The 15422-nt window shown below is 47.1% G+C and overlaps 1 long non-coding RNA gene across 3 annotated transcripts in view; it reads left to right on the top strand.

Annotated features, from left to right (window-relative positions):
- The window catches only part of LOC144410353 (uncharacterized), a 36466-nt gene that overhangs the window by 4394 nt on the left and 16650 nt on the right, over positions 1 to 15422 (top strand). The window contains exon 2 of one of the 3 annotated variants that reach the window (XR_013468367.1): positions 6808 to 6933. This is a non-coding gene — a long non-coding RNA (uncharacterized LOC144410353). Of the gene's footprint in view, positions 1 to 6807; positions 7597 to 15422 lie in introns of those variants that run through there. The other 2 variants (XR_013468368.1, XR_013468366.1) reach the window with 2 other exon arrangements.

Genomic DNA, 15422 nt, shown 5'->3' with positions numbered 1-15422 from the left:
TACAACCAAATGCTAGATTCTTATCTTCCAAAATAAAATAAAAATTGCCAAATGTTACCAGAATTCACTGCCCACGTATATTAAATTATATTTGGTTCTTGACTGCCCGTACCTTTAAAAAAACTAAATGGCGTGGACGTGGTCAACATGCAGGAACAGCTGCTCACCTCTTTGTGTGTCTTGCCCTTTTATTTTGTAGTTGCGTATTTAGGTAGAACACCATTAGCAGCTGAATGCGAAGAGGCTGTAAAGCGGAAGTGAGCAGAGCTTCGGGTTCTTCGAGGTGTTTAAACTTCTCGCTGTAATTTCTGTTTGAGGGTCCAGAACCGTTGGTGCTTTTAAGCTCTTGGCGAGGAAGCTCGGACTTACTTTAGGGGGTAAGGAAAGACTTCCCCGTGGGACCCCAGGTTTGCTTTCAAAGCTCCGGCTCCGGTGTCGCTTTTGGGCTGCTGGAGAACTTGTCCGACCGTATGAACATTCCCAGGAAAAGGTGAAGCGAGACCTGTTCTCTGTGCGCCTCCGGTCCTTTCACATGCTAATGGGGTCAGAGACGAGGGGGTTCTCACGTTCAATGTGAAATTTGGCCTTTTGTGCAGCCTCGGCTCAAGCTGTCGCCAAAAGGAGGCCAGGGGTGAAATTGAATTGAGATGAAATTCTTCTGGGTTCTGGTTCTGGTGCCAGGCCGGACCGGCTCGTGGTGCCGGTGGAGACTGTGCTTTGGGGTCTGATGGGAGAAATGGAATATGACAATATTTTCTTAGGTGTATAAATCAAATCAAAGTAAAATATAACAATAATTTAGTTTTTGTTATCTTAGTTGAGGTGAGGAGCCTGCCTGCATCTTTCTACAGGAGCCCGGAAGGGACAAACCAAAAGAGTGCCCCCCAGAGGAAGAACAGATGTTTCCAATCACTAACCTGATCCATGCAGATCATCAGAGTGGATCAAAGTAACCGATGAATATTTGGGAAATTATCTGATAAATATTTTAAAACTATAATAAATATCTGGGAACCTGCCGCATAAATATCTGATTTTGTTAAATTTGAGAGAATTTGCTGTGATGCTTTTATTACCTTTTTAAGTAATTGTTAAAAAAAAACTTTTAAAAAAAGTAATTGTTGAAAAGTAAGTGATAAATATTTTTAAAAGTAACTGATAAACAGTAATTATGAGAGAGAATTGTTACATTTGAGAACAGATTTTAGCGTGTTGTGTAGTTCCCCTCAGTGGGTTTGCAGTAATAAAACTGCAAATTTCAAATGTGATAAAACGGTTGCTGGTGACACTGTTGAGAATAACTTTTTCTACAAAAGCGTTTCTTTTACCGCTCGGTGAGCAGAAATCCCCTCGGGAACATACGCCGCAGGTCTCGGGGCAGGTAAGTGAAAAGGTCGTTTTGGGGGGAGCGACCTTGCTGGCGGCGAATAGAGACTCCGCTCCGTGTGCGTGGCCTTGACGAGCAGTGAGAGCGCTTCACCCCCTTCAAAGGACGGCCTGTGTGTGTCCTTGAGGCCTCCTGAGTCGCAGCTGGATTTGTCACAAATGTCAAGCTTTTAATTGTAAACGCACAAAACGGGAAATTGGTGGTTTCACCCCCCACCCCCCCCCCCCCCCCGCCCCCCCGACCACCACGTTCAGCCCGAAGCCGGGTCCCGTTTCAGGAAAGAACCAAACGAGAGGTGCTATTTTTCAAACTGCTTTCAACATCCACCCACAGCGGAAATTCAGGGAAATACGAGACGTCTATTTCCAGCCAAACTAATGTTGTCAGGGGCGAGAGAGAGAGAGAGAGAGAGAGAGAGAGGGAGAGGGAGAGAGAGAGAGAGAGAGAGAGAGAGAGAGAGAGAGAGAGAGATTGTTCACAGGCGCCTTGCGTCATAACTCGATCATATTTGTTTATTTGCTCGTAGAGGTCGCAGCCTGGGAAGAATCCATCAAGCCTCTCAAAGCGTGTGCGCGTTGTGTGCGCGTTGTGTGCGTGTTGTGTTAGGGTGCATTGGGTTCAAACATGGTTCCTGTTTACAGTAGGAGCCTGTGTTTTCTATAGGAGGGGCCGCAAGAAACCCGTTGACAGGCGTACGGCGTGAGGGGGGCGGGGGGGGGGGTATGAAAGCTATTACCGGGGGCGGTCAAAAGTAAAGCGTAAACCAGCGCTATTGTTAAATATATGACTAAACTGGCTCTGCCCCCCACCCCCACACACATCTCCCTCAGTGACTGTACTCCCCCCTCCACCCTGGCTTGACTGCCACACACCTTCCTCCAGCCACTGAACATTTGCACTGTTATTGCATATCCATTTCTTACTGTTCATATCTATTCATTCACGTATTACACTTTACATATGCACATACTCTGCACTTTTTGCTATTTTGCACTTCTGGTTGGATGTTAAACTGCATTTCGTTGCCTCAGTACTTGTACCCTGTGCAGTGACAATAAAGTTGAATCTAATCTAATCTAAAACTACCCAGAATCCCTGGGAGTGGGTGTAGGTAAGACGAGGGAGGACCAAGTCTGAACCGCTGCCCCACCACTAGGATGTGGTTTAATTATGCTTTGGAGGTTCTATAGATAAGTTGATGGGGCCGAAACAAAGCATTGTTAAAGCTGCATTCTCTGTAGTGACCAGCAGGGGGCGACTCCTCTGCTCCCATAGACGTCTATGAGGAAATGACTCTACTTCTCTGCAGTGACCAGCAGGGGGCGACTCCTCTGCTCCCATAGACGTCTATGAGGAAATGACTCTACTTCTCTGCAGTGACCAGCAGGGGGCGACTCCTCTGCTCCTATAGACGTCTATGAGGAAATTACTCTACTTCTCTGTAGTGACCAGCAGGGGGCGACTCCTCTGCTCCCATAGACGTCTATGAGGAAATGACTCTACTTCTCTGTAGTGACCAGCAGGGGGCGACTCCTCTGCTCCCATAGACGTCTATGAGGAAATGACTCTACTTCTCTGTAGTGACCAGCAGGGGGCGACTCCTCTGCTCCCATAGACGTCTATGAGGAAATGACTCTACTTCTCTGTAGTGACCAGCAGGGGGCGACTCCTCTGCTCCCATAGACGTCTATGAGGAAATGACTCTACTTCTCTGTAGTGACCAGCAGGGGGCGACTCCTCTGCTCTCATAGACGTCTATGAGGAAATGACTCTACTTCTCTGTAGTGACCAGCAGGGGGCGACTCCTCTGCTCCCATAGACGTCTATGAGGAAATGACTCTACTTCTCTGTAGTGACCAGCAGGGGGCGACTCCTCTGCTCCCATAGACGTCTATGAGGAAATGACTCTACTTCTCTCTTGATTTATTCTCTCAGTAAACATAGTTTATGGTCTCAGTCGCTAGTTTCAAGTGTTCTTCAACACAGCGTGATGTTCATTTAGTGAATTATGGTCAAACAGACCATAAATCAGGGGACGCTTTAGGGGGCGGGGCTGCACATTGATTGACAGGTCTCTAGGTCCCTCCTCCTCAGGCCACGAGTGAATGCTTGAATGCTGGCTCGGGGCCAAGTGCAACAGAAAGTGTTTATTTTATTTTGTCATGAGGTGTGTGAGAGGCTGAATGAATGTTCTTTCTCTTAACCGAACCCCCCCAGGACACTGGGGGGGGGGGGTGTTTTTCTTCCGGGACATTTTGTACCGGAGGCTTTTGTCTAGATCTTTTGAATTGTTGGATTTTGCAGTATTTTAAGAAAGTATCACATGTCACCTTTCAGTCATTTGATTGAGGAAAGAGAATTAAGTCAGTCTGAATTTAACAAAAAGCATAGCATTCAGTAGTTTTACCTGATTGGAATGACTTAAACATATACGTTTTTATTTAGTTATCATGAATGAAATTAAAGAACTTATGATGGTTGTTTAAGCATGCTCGAAAAAATAAAATGGGACTTAATTCAGGACCTGATTACAACCAGAAAATAATCCAATAATTGTATATAGTAATTGTATAAAAGTGTCAGCTGATATCATTTTCTATTACATTATGTGAATTTAAAGAAAAAGTGACTGTCTGGGTCAAACAAAGCTGGATGAAAGCGTAAGGGTTTGTGTCATAACCCAGGAGGATTCTGGGAGTCGTTATCGGGCGGCCTGCGTTCGCCTCGCGCCTCTCAATCATCGAGCTTCCTGCCTTCGGGTCGCCGAGTCGTGAGCCTGCCCGGCCTGGTCGGGGTGATTGACAGCCGCTAATGAATAGTGGAGAAATGTGAGAAAGCAGCGCGGCCCAGAGGGAAGTGCGACGGGCGAACGAGGAGAAGGAGGCGAAGGACGAGTGAATTAACGAGGAGGGAGGAGAAGACGGCTTCATTTCATGGCTTCTCACCACAAACGTAAATATACACAAGTCACGTTGTGTGCATTTGGTGTGTTAACCCATCGCAAATGTTTTACAGTCAAATACGTTTTTACTGTAAACGCTGTCCTTTGAAAGCTAATTCTATTGCTAAAAAAAGAAGCTTCATTTGATGATTACCCACGAAATGTTACTCCTTACGTTTTTTTGTTTTCACACAAAAGTCCAACAATTTGTGTCACTTTCCGCCCCTACAAACACAGTAAGATAATGACCCAGTAGATACGAGTTCATGGTCTCCGTCTCTGATGGAGCTCCACTCATGGAGACACCTCCCTGAATCACCTCTCGCCCCAAATCTACATCTTCTAATCGACGGAAAGGGATCATAACAGTTGTTCAAACAGAACAGAAAATATCAGAGCTGATCCTCATACAGACGGATTCATTCTCTTCATTTAGACGTCCATCAAAAGGAACAAGATCTGTGGTTTTCCCAGCATGCTTCAGGGGTTCTGATGTTCAGGCGCGACTGGGTTGGTTCTGAGGACGCAGTGAGGGAGTGAACCAGGCGGTGAAACAGGAATTCATGGTGTAGCCAACGAAACCGTTGAACCATATTTATCTGGTGTTAGCAGTCAGTCAGACGGGCTGCTGCATTACTTTGATTGATTTGATTTTTGCTCATCGCGTCCCTTTGTTTTGCATGTTACGTATACAGTATATCTACAGTAAATATAGACATATATGTACAATATTTATTAATCTATTTCAGCGGTGTATTTTCATGACAAACGTTTCACTTGAAACAACCATTTTCCACCGCGTGGTTCATTGGGTTCATCGTGCCATGTTTTCTCCCGGGTCTATTTGTCTTAGCCCCCCCCCGTCTCCCCCGTCTCCCCCGCCTTTCCCCGTCCGCGTGACACACACACACTTCCTCTCTGCTGAGCCGTTAAAAGACACTTAGCGTGGGGCTCTATACGCGGCGCAGCAGAAGGCGCGTATAGGAACTTATGAGTTATGAGAGCGCCAGGAGCTGGAACACTCAGAGGAACCGGGAGGGTTCGGGGGGTTTCCGTTGGTGCTGTGGTGTGTTGTGGAGGTGTAACGTTACCGCATGCATCCGCCCTCCAGGTCACCAGCTCCTAGGAGTTGCTGCTGACTGAAAAGAGGTTGAAAGCGCGTCCCGCTTCTACAAGACATTGTCTCAGCCGTAGAACCGAGTTGTTTTAATGTCTCCTGAACCGTGAACGGGTAGTTTGAGTGTGAGGCAGGACTAGAAGACCTGGCAACTACCTCCAGTTTGTTAAAGTGAAGTCAAAGCTTCATCTCTTTAAGCTGCATTCTCTGCAGTGACCAGCAGGGGGCGACTCCTCTGCTCCCATAGACGTCTATGAGGAAATGACTCTACTTCTCTGTAGTGACCAGCAGGGGGCGACTCCTCTGCTCCCATAGACGTCTATGAGGAAATGACTCTACTTCTCTGTAGTGACCAGCAGGGGGCGACTCCTCTGCTCCCATAGACGTCTATGAGGAAATGACTCTACTTCTCTGTAGTGACCAGCAGGGGGCGACTCCTCTGCTCCCATAGACGTCTATGAGGAAATGACTCTACTTCTCTGTAGTAACCAGCAGGGGGCGACTCCTCTGCTCCCATAGACGTCTATGAGGAAATGACTCTACTTCTCCCTCAGTAAACATTGTAAACATGAGTTCATGGTCTCAGTCTCTAGTTTCAAGTCTTCTTCAACACAGCATGATGTTCATTTCTTACATTTTGCTCCATTTAGAGTCAAACAGGCCATAAAGCAGGGGATTCTTTAGGGCGGGGCTACACGCTGATTGACAGGTCTCGACATCCTCCCCAGTCCTTCTTCTTCACTGTTCACTGGTTTTAAAAATAACCCGTCCTAAACCAATGCGTGACATCAAGACGGCTTCCTTCGCCTCCTAAATACCGTCAATGTTTGTAAAACGGATTTCTGGTCCAGCGAGACACAAAGTCTGTGTTTTTGGTTTGAATTTGTTCTTGATCACGGTTCTTTCTTTTGCTTTTGGGGAGTTGGCAAAGCCACCATTCAAAATCAGGTCTGGTCGGCCGACCCGCTTCTTCTACGGGAACTTTAAGACAAACAGAATCTTTGCAGAACAATTGTTTTCACAAAAATTAAAACTGTAATTTTTTTTTGTCAAAAGATTTATCTAAAGACTCAAATGAGAAATAAGGATGTGTTTAAAATGTCCTGTTCACCTGTATACATACTTGTTATAAAGGTAAACTCAGAACTATTGAATAAAATCTCAGCAAAAGCTATGACAATTATCCGTGAGAATGTATGAGGGTAAATATAGAATAATATAAGAGTTGAACTGAGTAAGAAGCCACTACTGGCTGTAAGACGACACCAGCTGACTCCTGTCTCCTTCCTCCTGTCTCCTCCCTCCTGTCTCCTCCCTCCTGTCTCCTCCCTCCTGTCTCCTGCTGTTTCTTCATGCCAACAGGGCGAGGAGGACGACAGAAAGTCGAGGAGATAAACCGACCAGAAGAGGAAAAAAGTTCCAAACTATTGCTGCTGGATTACCGAGCAAAAAAAGATGGCGACGTGAATGACACATGGCGGACAAAAGGTGAGGTGATTCCCCGCCCCCCAACCTCCCCCCTCTCTATTCAACTGCCCCCCCCCCCCTCTCCCTCCATCCCCTCCTCACCTCTTGCCTTTTGTTTGGGTCCAAACCGGACAAAAGGACGCCGCCTGTCAAGAAGACAGAGCAAGCGGTCTTGGCTTTCTGGAGGGGGGTCAAAGCTGCGTCCATCTCGACTCCAGACCCCCCCCCCAGACCAAACCCCCGTTGTTTTTTCCCGGTGCGAGGGATGGGGATGTTTGGGAAAAGGGGGAATGCAACATGCGTCTGGCACATTGACGCTGGAGCTGTTGGCTCCTCCCCCAATGGCGCTGGTTCTTGATACCTGAGGGGGGGGGCAGTGCCTCTTCTCATCATCCTTTAAGTCTGGCATCAAGTGGAGGTCCAGTGTCTCCGGATTGATGAGCCAACAATGTGTGGAAGTACCAAATAACATTGTGTACAGGAGGTACTTACAGTATTTTGTGTGATATTACTATATTAGTGTTTCTACGGTCACGTGCAACCATCGTTTTTTATCTGATCTCATCTGATAATCTTATTATGAAATATAACAAATTGAATATGGTCATATACAGGATAACTAGAAGTGACTTTTCACACGGGGATTGAATTTTTGTGGTTGTGACATTTCACAAAAAATAAAAAGCAGTGTCCGTATCTTTGGTAGAGATGTTTTCTGACTGTCTGTGGGGCCCAGAGCCCCGCGTTGGGAAGCTCTTAACATTTAATATTATAATGTACAATAATGTGTCTGTTCTGCTTATTGAGCAGCGTCTGATACAATAAGTCATACTTTTATCTGCAATATACTTCTTATTTGGTTATCAGTACTTATTACTACTTATCAGAAACAAAACAGACTTAACTGTTCACTTACTTCCTTTTCTGCTTATTTTTATCAACCATGTGAACATTTTCTGCTAAATACTTTACTCCAATAACATTTACATAGTTTAAGTAACTGTTTTAAGTTCTCCCAAAGCGACGCGCAGATAAGAGTCCTTCCAACAGGGCCTTTTACTTTGACAAGGTCCCCGTGACATGACTTCCTGTTGGGGGAAATCTCGTCCAGTGTCACACGAGTCGGCCTTTAACTGAGTGTTAGTGGGATATTAGCGGCTCCTTCTGTAGTTCCTGCTGTGGACCAGCAGATGGGGAAAGGAAACGTCTTACTGGGACGAGTGGTCACCAGCTGGCGGGGGGGGGCTGGGGGGGGGGGGGGGGACTCTCTGGGCAACACAAGTGGGATTTTGGGGTTTTCTGTAACGTTATATTCTCATTTTTTAAATATTTAATGAAACTCTAACAATGTTTCTGTGTAAGTAACACAGCCATAAACATTGAAATGTAGTTTTTTTATGTTAAAATGTTGTTTAGGACATTTGTATGACGTAAATAGTTTGAATAGAAAGCGTTGATATTTTTTAAAGCATAGAAACAGGTACTTTTATCAAAGTAAATACACACTAATCCCACAGTAAACCTAAATTAAATTATAATTAAAAATCCAAATGTTTATATATATAATATAATAAATGTAATAACAATAAGTTTGGTGGCTTTTTTTAAACCTTTTAGTTTAAAATGATAATTCTAAATTGGTGTTATTTAGTATCAAATTAACAGATTTTAGTTGTTGTTTTAGTTTTCATGTACTTTCTAATTCTTCAGTAAAACCCCAAAGTGATTATTATTTGATTTCAATCTTTTTATTTTACTTTTACTCTTTTAATTATTGTGTATTTTTCAACCTCAAAACTAAAACCTGATTTTAAAAAGCCTCTCCGAACATTTACATTTATGAAACATTTACATTTATGAAACATTTACATTTATGAAACATTTACAATGTTGCAGGTTTCTTTGCACGTCGTGTTGAATCGGCTTCCACACCAGTCGTCTGGATGCTGTGGTTGAAGTTTAAGGTTGATGTAAAGAGACGGGGGGGGCATCAACATACTGCGAGGGGGGGGGGGGGGGGCGGGGTTAGGGGAAGGACCAGAGGGGGGGGGGGGGGGGGGGGGGCATCAACATACTGCGGCGTTTTAGAAACGCGCCACACTGCTACAAGGATAAGTGACAGACACACACACACGCACACACACGCTCCCCCTCCCTGGGGGAGATGATTTCCTTCCCTGCGCGTCGTCCCCCTCGCGCCCCCTCTGCCTGCCCCCCCCCCCCCCCCCCTCCTCTCTGCTGCGCAGTGTAAACACAGTTTTCCAGAGGAATGTTGGACTCCCTGACCCCCGCTGCAGTTCACTCGGTTCAGCCTGGCCGCGCTGTGCTCCAGCATCATCAGCAGCCCCCCCCACCTCCCCTCAAGAGCCCCTCCGCTCTCTGTTACTCGCTCGCTCCTTCTCCTCCTTCTTTTATTTCTCTATTCTCCTCATCCCTCACCCCCCCCCCCCCCCCCCCCCACCCAACCCCCCCATTTCAGTTTGTGTAGTTCACCTTTCGTTCTGTTCTGATTCTCATTCTTCTTTACGGCTGCTTCAGTTTTTCTGACCAGATGGTTTAACAGAATATGTGATGTATTCTAATCCTGCACACACACCTTGCTCGGACGCCATTACGCCCCCCCTCCCTCTCATCGGGTCCCTGGAAACAAGATCTGTAGAGCCGGAGGCTTTAGTGTCTCTGCACAAGTGCACGTTTTGTTACCGAGGCGACAAGAGCCGCCTTGTTAATTCTTTCCTCTGTGACGGGGGCTGATTACTAATACATGCAGCCGGTCACTGCAGGTCGCTGGAGATGATGAACGTCTTGGAGGGGCCGTGTGTGTGTGTGTGTGTGTGTGTGTGTGTGTGTGTGTGTGTGTGTGTGTGTGTGTGTGTGTGTGTGTGTGTCTGTGTGTCTGTGTGTGCGTGTGTCTGTGTGTGTGTGTGTGTGTGTGTGTGTTGAGGGGCTCATGCTTGGCTGTTTTTATAGCAGGTAATTCAAAATTGTCTCTCACTCAAAGAACATTAGTGCACATTCTCCCATTGACGTCAACTCAAGTACTACCGTGCAGTAGTACTACAGTGTCCAAGTACTACTACAGCGTACAAGTACTACAATGTAGTACTACTGCAGTGTACAAGTACCACAGCATAGTAGTACTACAGTGTACAAGTACTACACTGTAGTACTACTGCAGTGTACAAGTACCAAAGCATAGTACAGTACAGTGTACAAGTACTACTACAGTGTACAAGTACTACAATGTACAAGTACTACAATGTAGTACAACTGCAGTGCACAAGTACCACAGCGGAGTAGTACTACAGTGTACAATTACTACAATGTAGTACTACTGCAGTGTACAAGTACCAAAGCATAGTACAGTACAGTGTACAAGTACTACTACAGTGTACAAGTACTACAATGTACAAGTACTAAAATGTAGTACTACTACAATGTAGTACTACTGCAGTGCACAAGTACCACAGCGGAGTAGTACTACAGTGTCGCAGCATCCTGAGGTGAAGAAACAGATCCACATTTGTACAGAATGCTGTTACTTTTACTGCTTGGTTTTCCTTTTTTACAGCTTTAACGTTAATACCTTATTCATTATTTATATTTCATTTTTAACATTTATGTTTTGGTTTGTGTAGTTTTTTAATTTAATTTTTTCTATTTCCCGAAAACCAATAAATAGGCCAATAAAGCCACGTGGAACTGATGTATTAACAATGGTGACCTATTGATCACTGACTGATTAACTGTTTAAGAGGACCTCCCCCCCGGTGGTCGTCTCCTCACATGTAACCGTGAATTATTAATTGTTATTATGGTTGGTTGGGACACACGTGTGATGCCAGTGAACGCGTGGCAGACCTCTGCTCGCTATCGATCTGATCCAGATCTCTGAGGGCCTCCGAAGGGCCTCTAAAAGCCTCTAGAAGGGCCTCCGAAGGGCTTCTGAAAGCCTCTAGAAGGGCCTCTAAAGGGCCTCTGAAAGCCTCTAGAAGGGCCTCCGAAGGGCTTCTGAAAGCCTCTAGAAGGGCCTCTAAAGGGCCTCTGAAAGCCTCTAGAAGGGCCTCCGAAGGGCTTCTGAAAGCCTCTAGAAGGGCCTCTAAAGGGCCTCTGAAAGCCTCTAGAAGGGCCTCTAAAGGGCCTCTGAAAGCCTCTAGAAGGGCCTCCGAAGGCCTCTGAAAGCCTCTAGAAAGCCTCCGAAGGGCCTCTAAAAGCCCTCAAAGGGGCTCTGAATGGCCCTTCCCAACAATTGCCGGGTCCCAAAAGGGATTTCTTTTCGGGTTCCCTTAATCTACCACTCTTCTTTATTCTCACGTTAACAAGAAGAACAACGAGTTCGTAGATGTTGTGACTTCAGAAGGGAGATGTGAAGAGAAGGATGATGGAGAGAGAGAAGAGCAGATGGCTGGAAATAAAACCTGCTAAATTATTCATCCAGACGGGTCGAAGACGGATCGTAGACGGACGCTTTGACATAGATGCCTCATCAAAGCGTCCGCCCCCCTGGGGGGCAGCTATTTGCTGGTGGATTCAGGGGAGGGGGGGGGGGGTTTGATGTCGATGTATGCAGGTATTCAAGGAGCAAAGTTTCCCACCATCACCTCCACAAAGAGACTCCTCTACTCGTTACCAGGGCTTCTACATTAAACACTCTAACTAACCGCCCCCTTAAGACCGCCGCTGTGCCCCCCCCCCTTCCCTCCATCCCTCTTGGTGCAACATATGGAACAGTACAGATCATCTCTATGCATGTTCTAGTTTTTCTCTCTTAGCTTCATGCATGTATGTGGCTGTCCCAGGTAGACATGCCAACATGCACACATACACACACATACACACACACACACACACACACATGCACGCACACACACGCACACACTCCCGAGTGGAGGGCTGAGGGGAAATAGAGCAGAGAGGAAGCTACGTGCCTTCACCGAGTGAGGGCTGTCTGGTGTCATGGCAACCGGTGCAGATTACCCCACCCTCTGTCCTCCACCCTCCATCAGTCAGAGCGGAGGAGGATGCTCACTTACGTACAGTACACTCATGAATGTCTGGAGACACACAGGGGACGTTATACCTCAAGGACCCCGCCCCAAAAATGTGATTGCAATTTTTTGAGAGTCAAATTGTCAGCATCTTGTCTCCAGCAACAGCAACCAACAGAGAGAGAGAGAGCGTTGAAGGAGGAGGAGCTTGTGACCACGAGGCCGTAGACGTGTAGTAGAGCTAAATGCGTCTTATATTAAAAGCAGCGAGGTCATCCAACGAGCGGCTCGGTGGACGGGAGGGGCGGAGCTTGTTAGCGCCGCAGAAGAGGGAGACGTGCAGCCAGATGACAAGCAGTGAGAGGGAGCTGATATTTGAATGTGCGTGAGGGCATATCTGGAGGGGGGGGGGAGAAGATAGAGTGAGGAGGAGATAAATGGCACCAGCGTAAGAAGAGAGAGGGAAGGAGTCAGGGCCGTTTGAGGATATCGCCTCCTAAATAGACTACAGCAGAGCCTTCGTCCACGGTTACATCATCAAACTCAAGATGAACCCTCCCTCCCTTTCTCTCTCTCTATCTCTATTTGGGTTTTATGGGCTCTGTTGATGAGCCCGACTGCTGTTGGTGTGGCGGGAGGTCTTAGTCCTGATGGACCTCAGCCTCCTGCCAGATGGAAGGGGCACAAACAGGTTTTGTCCGGGGTGAGAGGGGTCGGCTACCATCTTTTTAGCTGCTTCAGAGACCTGGAAGCGAACAAGTCCTGCAGGGACGGCAGATTGCAGCCGATCAGCCTCTCTGCAGAGCGGAGGACACGCTGCAGCCTGCCCTTGTCCTTGGCTGTGGCTGCAGCGTACCAGACGCTGATGGAGGAGCAGAGGATGGACTCCATGATGGCCGTGTAGAAGTGGACCATCATCGTCTTTGGCAGGTTGAATTTCTTCAGCTGCCTCAGGAAGAACAACCTCTGCTGAGCCTTCTTGGTGATGGAGCTGATGTTCAGCTCCCACTTGAGGTCCTGCCACTGTCTTTAGAGCGTTGAGCTCCAGGTTGTTCTGGCTGCACCACGACACCAGATGGTCAGACTCCCACCTGTAGGCGGACTCGTCCCCACCAGAGATCAGTCCAATGAGGGTGGAGTCAGGAGCTTGACGGACTGGTGGCTGGAGGTGCAGCTGTTGGTGTACAGGGAGAAGAGCAGAGGGGAAAGAACGCAGCCTTGGGGGGAACCGGTGCTGATGATCCGAGAGGCTGAGACATGTTTCCCCAGCTTCACTCGCTGCTTCCTGTCGGACCGGAAGTCTGTGATCCACTTGCAGGTGGAGTCGGGCGGTACAGCTAAGAGAGTTTGTCCTGCAGCAGAGACGGGATGATGGTGTTGAAGGCAGAGCTGAAGTCCTGATCTGTAAATAACATCAAGCCGTATTTAAGAAGACTATAAACTAGAGGCTGAGACCATGAACTCATGTTTACAATGTTTACTGAGGGAATAAATCAAGAGAGAAGAAGAGTCATTTCCTCATAGACGTCTATGGGAGCAGAGGAGTCGCCCCCTGCTGGTCACTGCAGAGAAGTAGAGTCATTTCCTCATAGACGTCTATGGGAGCAGAGGAGTCGCCCCCTGCTGGTCACTACAGAGAAGTAGAGTCATTTCCTCATAGACGTCTATGGGAGCAGAGGAGTCGCCCCCTGCTGGTCACTACAGAGAAGTAGAGTCATTTCCTCATAGACGTCTATGGGAGCAGAGGAGTCGCCCCCTGCTGGTCACTACAGAGAAGTAGAGTCATTTCCTCATAGACGTCTATGGGAACTGTAACTGTAGATTAATATCTTATATTTCACTTTACGTTCAGTGCCCTGTTCAGAGGTAAAAGCATAACCTCGTACATTTTACATCGATCAGCAGAATACTACGTCAGAGGGAAAGCCAGTAATTGACTCCACATGATGCCGGTTGGATGAAAGCGGCGGTTCATCCCGGTGTAACGGCAGGGGGGGGGGGGGGGTCCACTGTCTGCCACACCTGACGGCCACAGAGGACTATCGAGGATCCCACATTCATCCTCCTCTTTCAGAGCAGCTGCACTGACACAAGGAGAGGCCCCGGTAATAGGCGCCGCCACGTAGGGGGCCCAAGAGACAGGGGGGAGGTCAGGGGTCAGGGAGGAGGGCGAGATGCCGGGGGCGGGCGGGGGGGGAGCTGAAGCTCGGGTAGCAGACCTCATGTTTAAGACAACAAACAACAATGTTTACTGAGTTCAAACGCAAGACTGTATGAGAAAATTCTCAACTTGCCAGCGGCAGTTAAAAGGATTTATATCCCGAATATATCAAATGATCAACTTAATCACTGAAACTAACATCGTTAGGAGAATCCTATTGGACTGGAAGTCGCCTTCCCAACTCCTCCATGTGGTTAAAGGACCTGCTGGTCTTTTTAGAGGTGGAGAAAATCAAGTTGTTACTGCAAAGACACCCTGAGAAACTCAAATCCACTTGGGGCTCGATCATACAATACTGATATGATAAAATGAAGACCCTTAATGTTGATGTACGATCCACTACTGATTTCTGGTTGTCTGTACTGACCTCCTACACTGTATTTAATACTGTGTGTGTACTTATACAGTATAAGTATGTGCTTCTTGGCAAATGAGGCGGTGCAATTTGTTGAGATTTGGGGGTAGGAACTAAAATGTGTGTGTATATATAAAGTGGAATATATAACTAGTCCTATAGAGTTCTATAGAGTTCTATGGGAGCAGAGGAGCCGCCGACCCGACTTCAAACAAGAGCAGTTCTGTTTCCTGTTGTTTATGCTGTTTATTATCTGGTCCTCTGACCGTCACTGCCATGCGACCCCCCATACACACACACACACACACACACACACACACACACACACACACACTTTGGACGCGGCCTGCAGGCATTTAGTGAGAAGAGCAAAAAACGTGGGGAAAATATGTAGCTTGTATTCGCTTTCCTGTACGTGTGTGTGTGTGTGTGTATGTGTGTGTGAAGGTCATGCCATCCTCATGCTCAGCTTCATCGAGAGCTGCCAATGCTGACGGCTGCACTGTCTGGCTCATGCCCCCCCACACACACCTCCCCACCACTGCAGGGCAGTGAATAAGTGGCACAGCTCTCGCCTCACCAGCCAATACCGGTGCAGCAGACGCTCCATCCAGCCAATGACATCACGGGGGGGGGCAAAGCATTACTTCTAATGAAGCATATGTGGAGAGAGAGAGAGGCAGACGTGAGGGAAATGGACGAGAATTCGCGATCGCACAGAAATATTTTCAGCTTTTTCCGGCTTTAATGAAGCCGTCGAAATGAAAAATGAACGACTCAAATCTAATAACTGGAGAAGTTTAGGAGAAAACTTCTCGCGCCGAGCTGAAAGTGGATTGTGTGTCAGGAGCATCGATCGTCTTCTATGCAGTAAAAGTATTAAAGGGTTCTACTGAGGTATTAAAGGGCTCTACTGAGGTGTTAAAGGGTTCTACTGAGGTATTAA

Source organism: Gasterosteus aculeatus, chromosome 1 (genome assembly GCF_964276395.1).
Source record: "Gasterosteus aculeatus chromosome 1, fGasAcu3.hap1.1, whole genome shotgun sequence".
Classification (NCBI taxonomy): domain Eukaryota; kingdom Metazoa; phylum Chordata; class Actinopteri; order Perciformes; family Gasterosteidae; genus Gasterosteus; species Gasterosteus aculeatus.
This window is presented reverse-complemented; position numbering and strand designations above follow the sequence as displayed.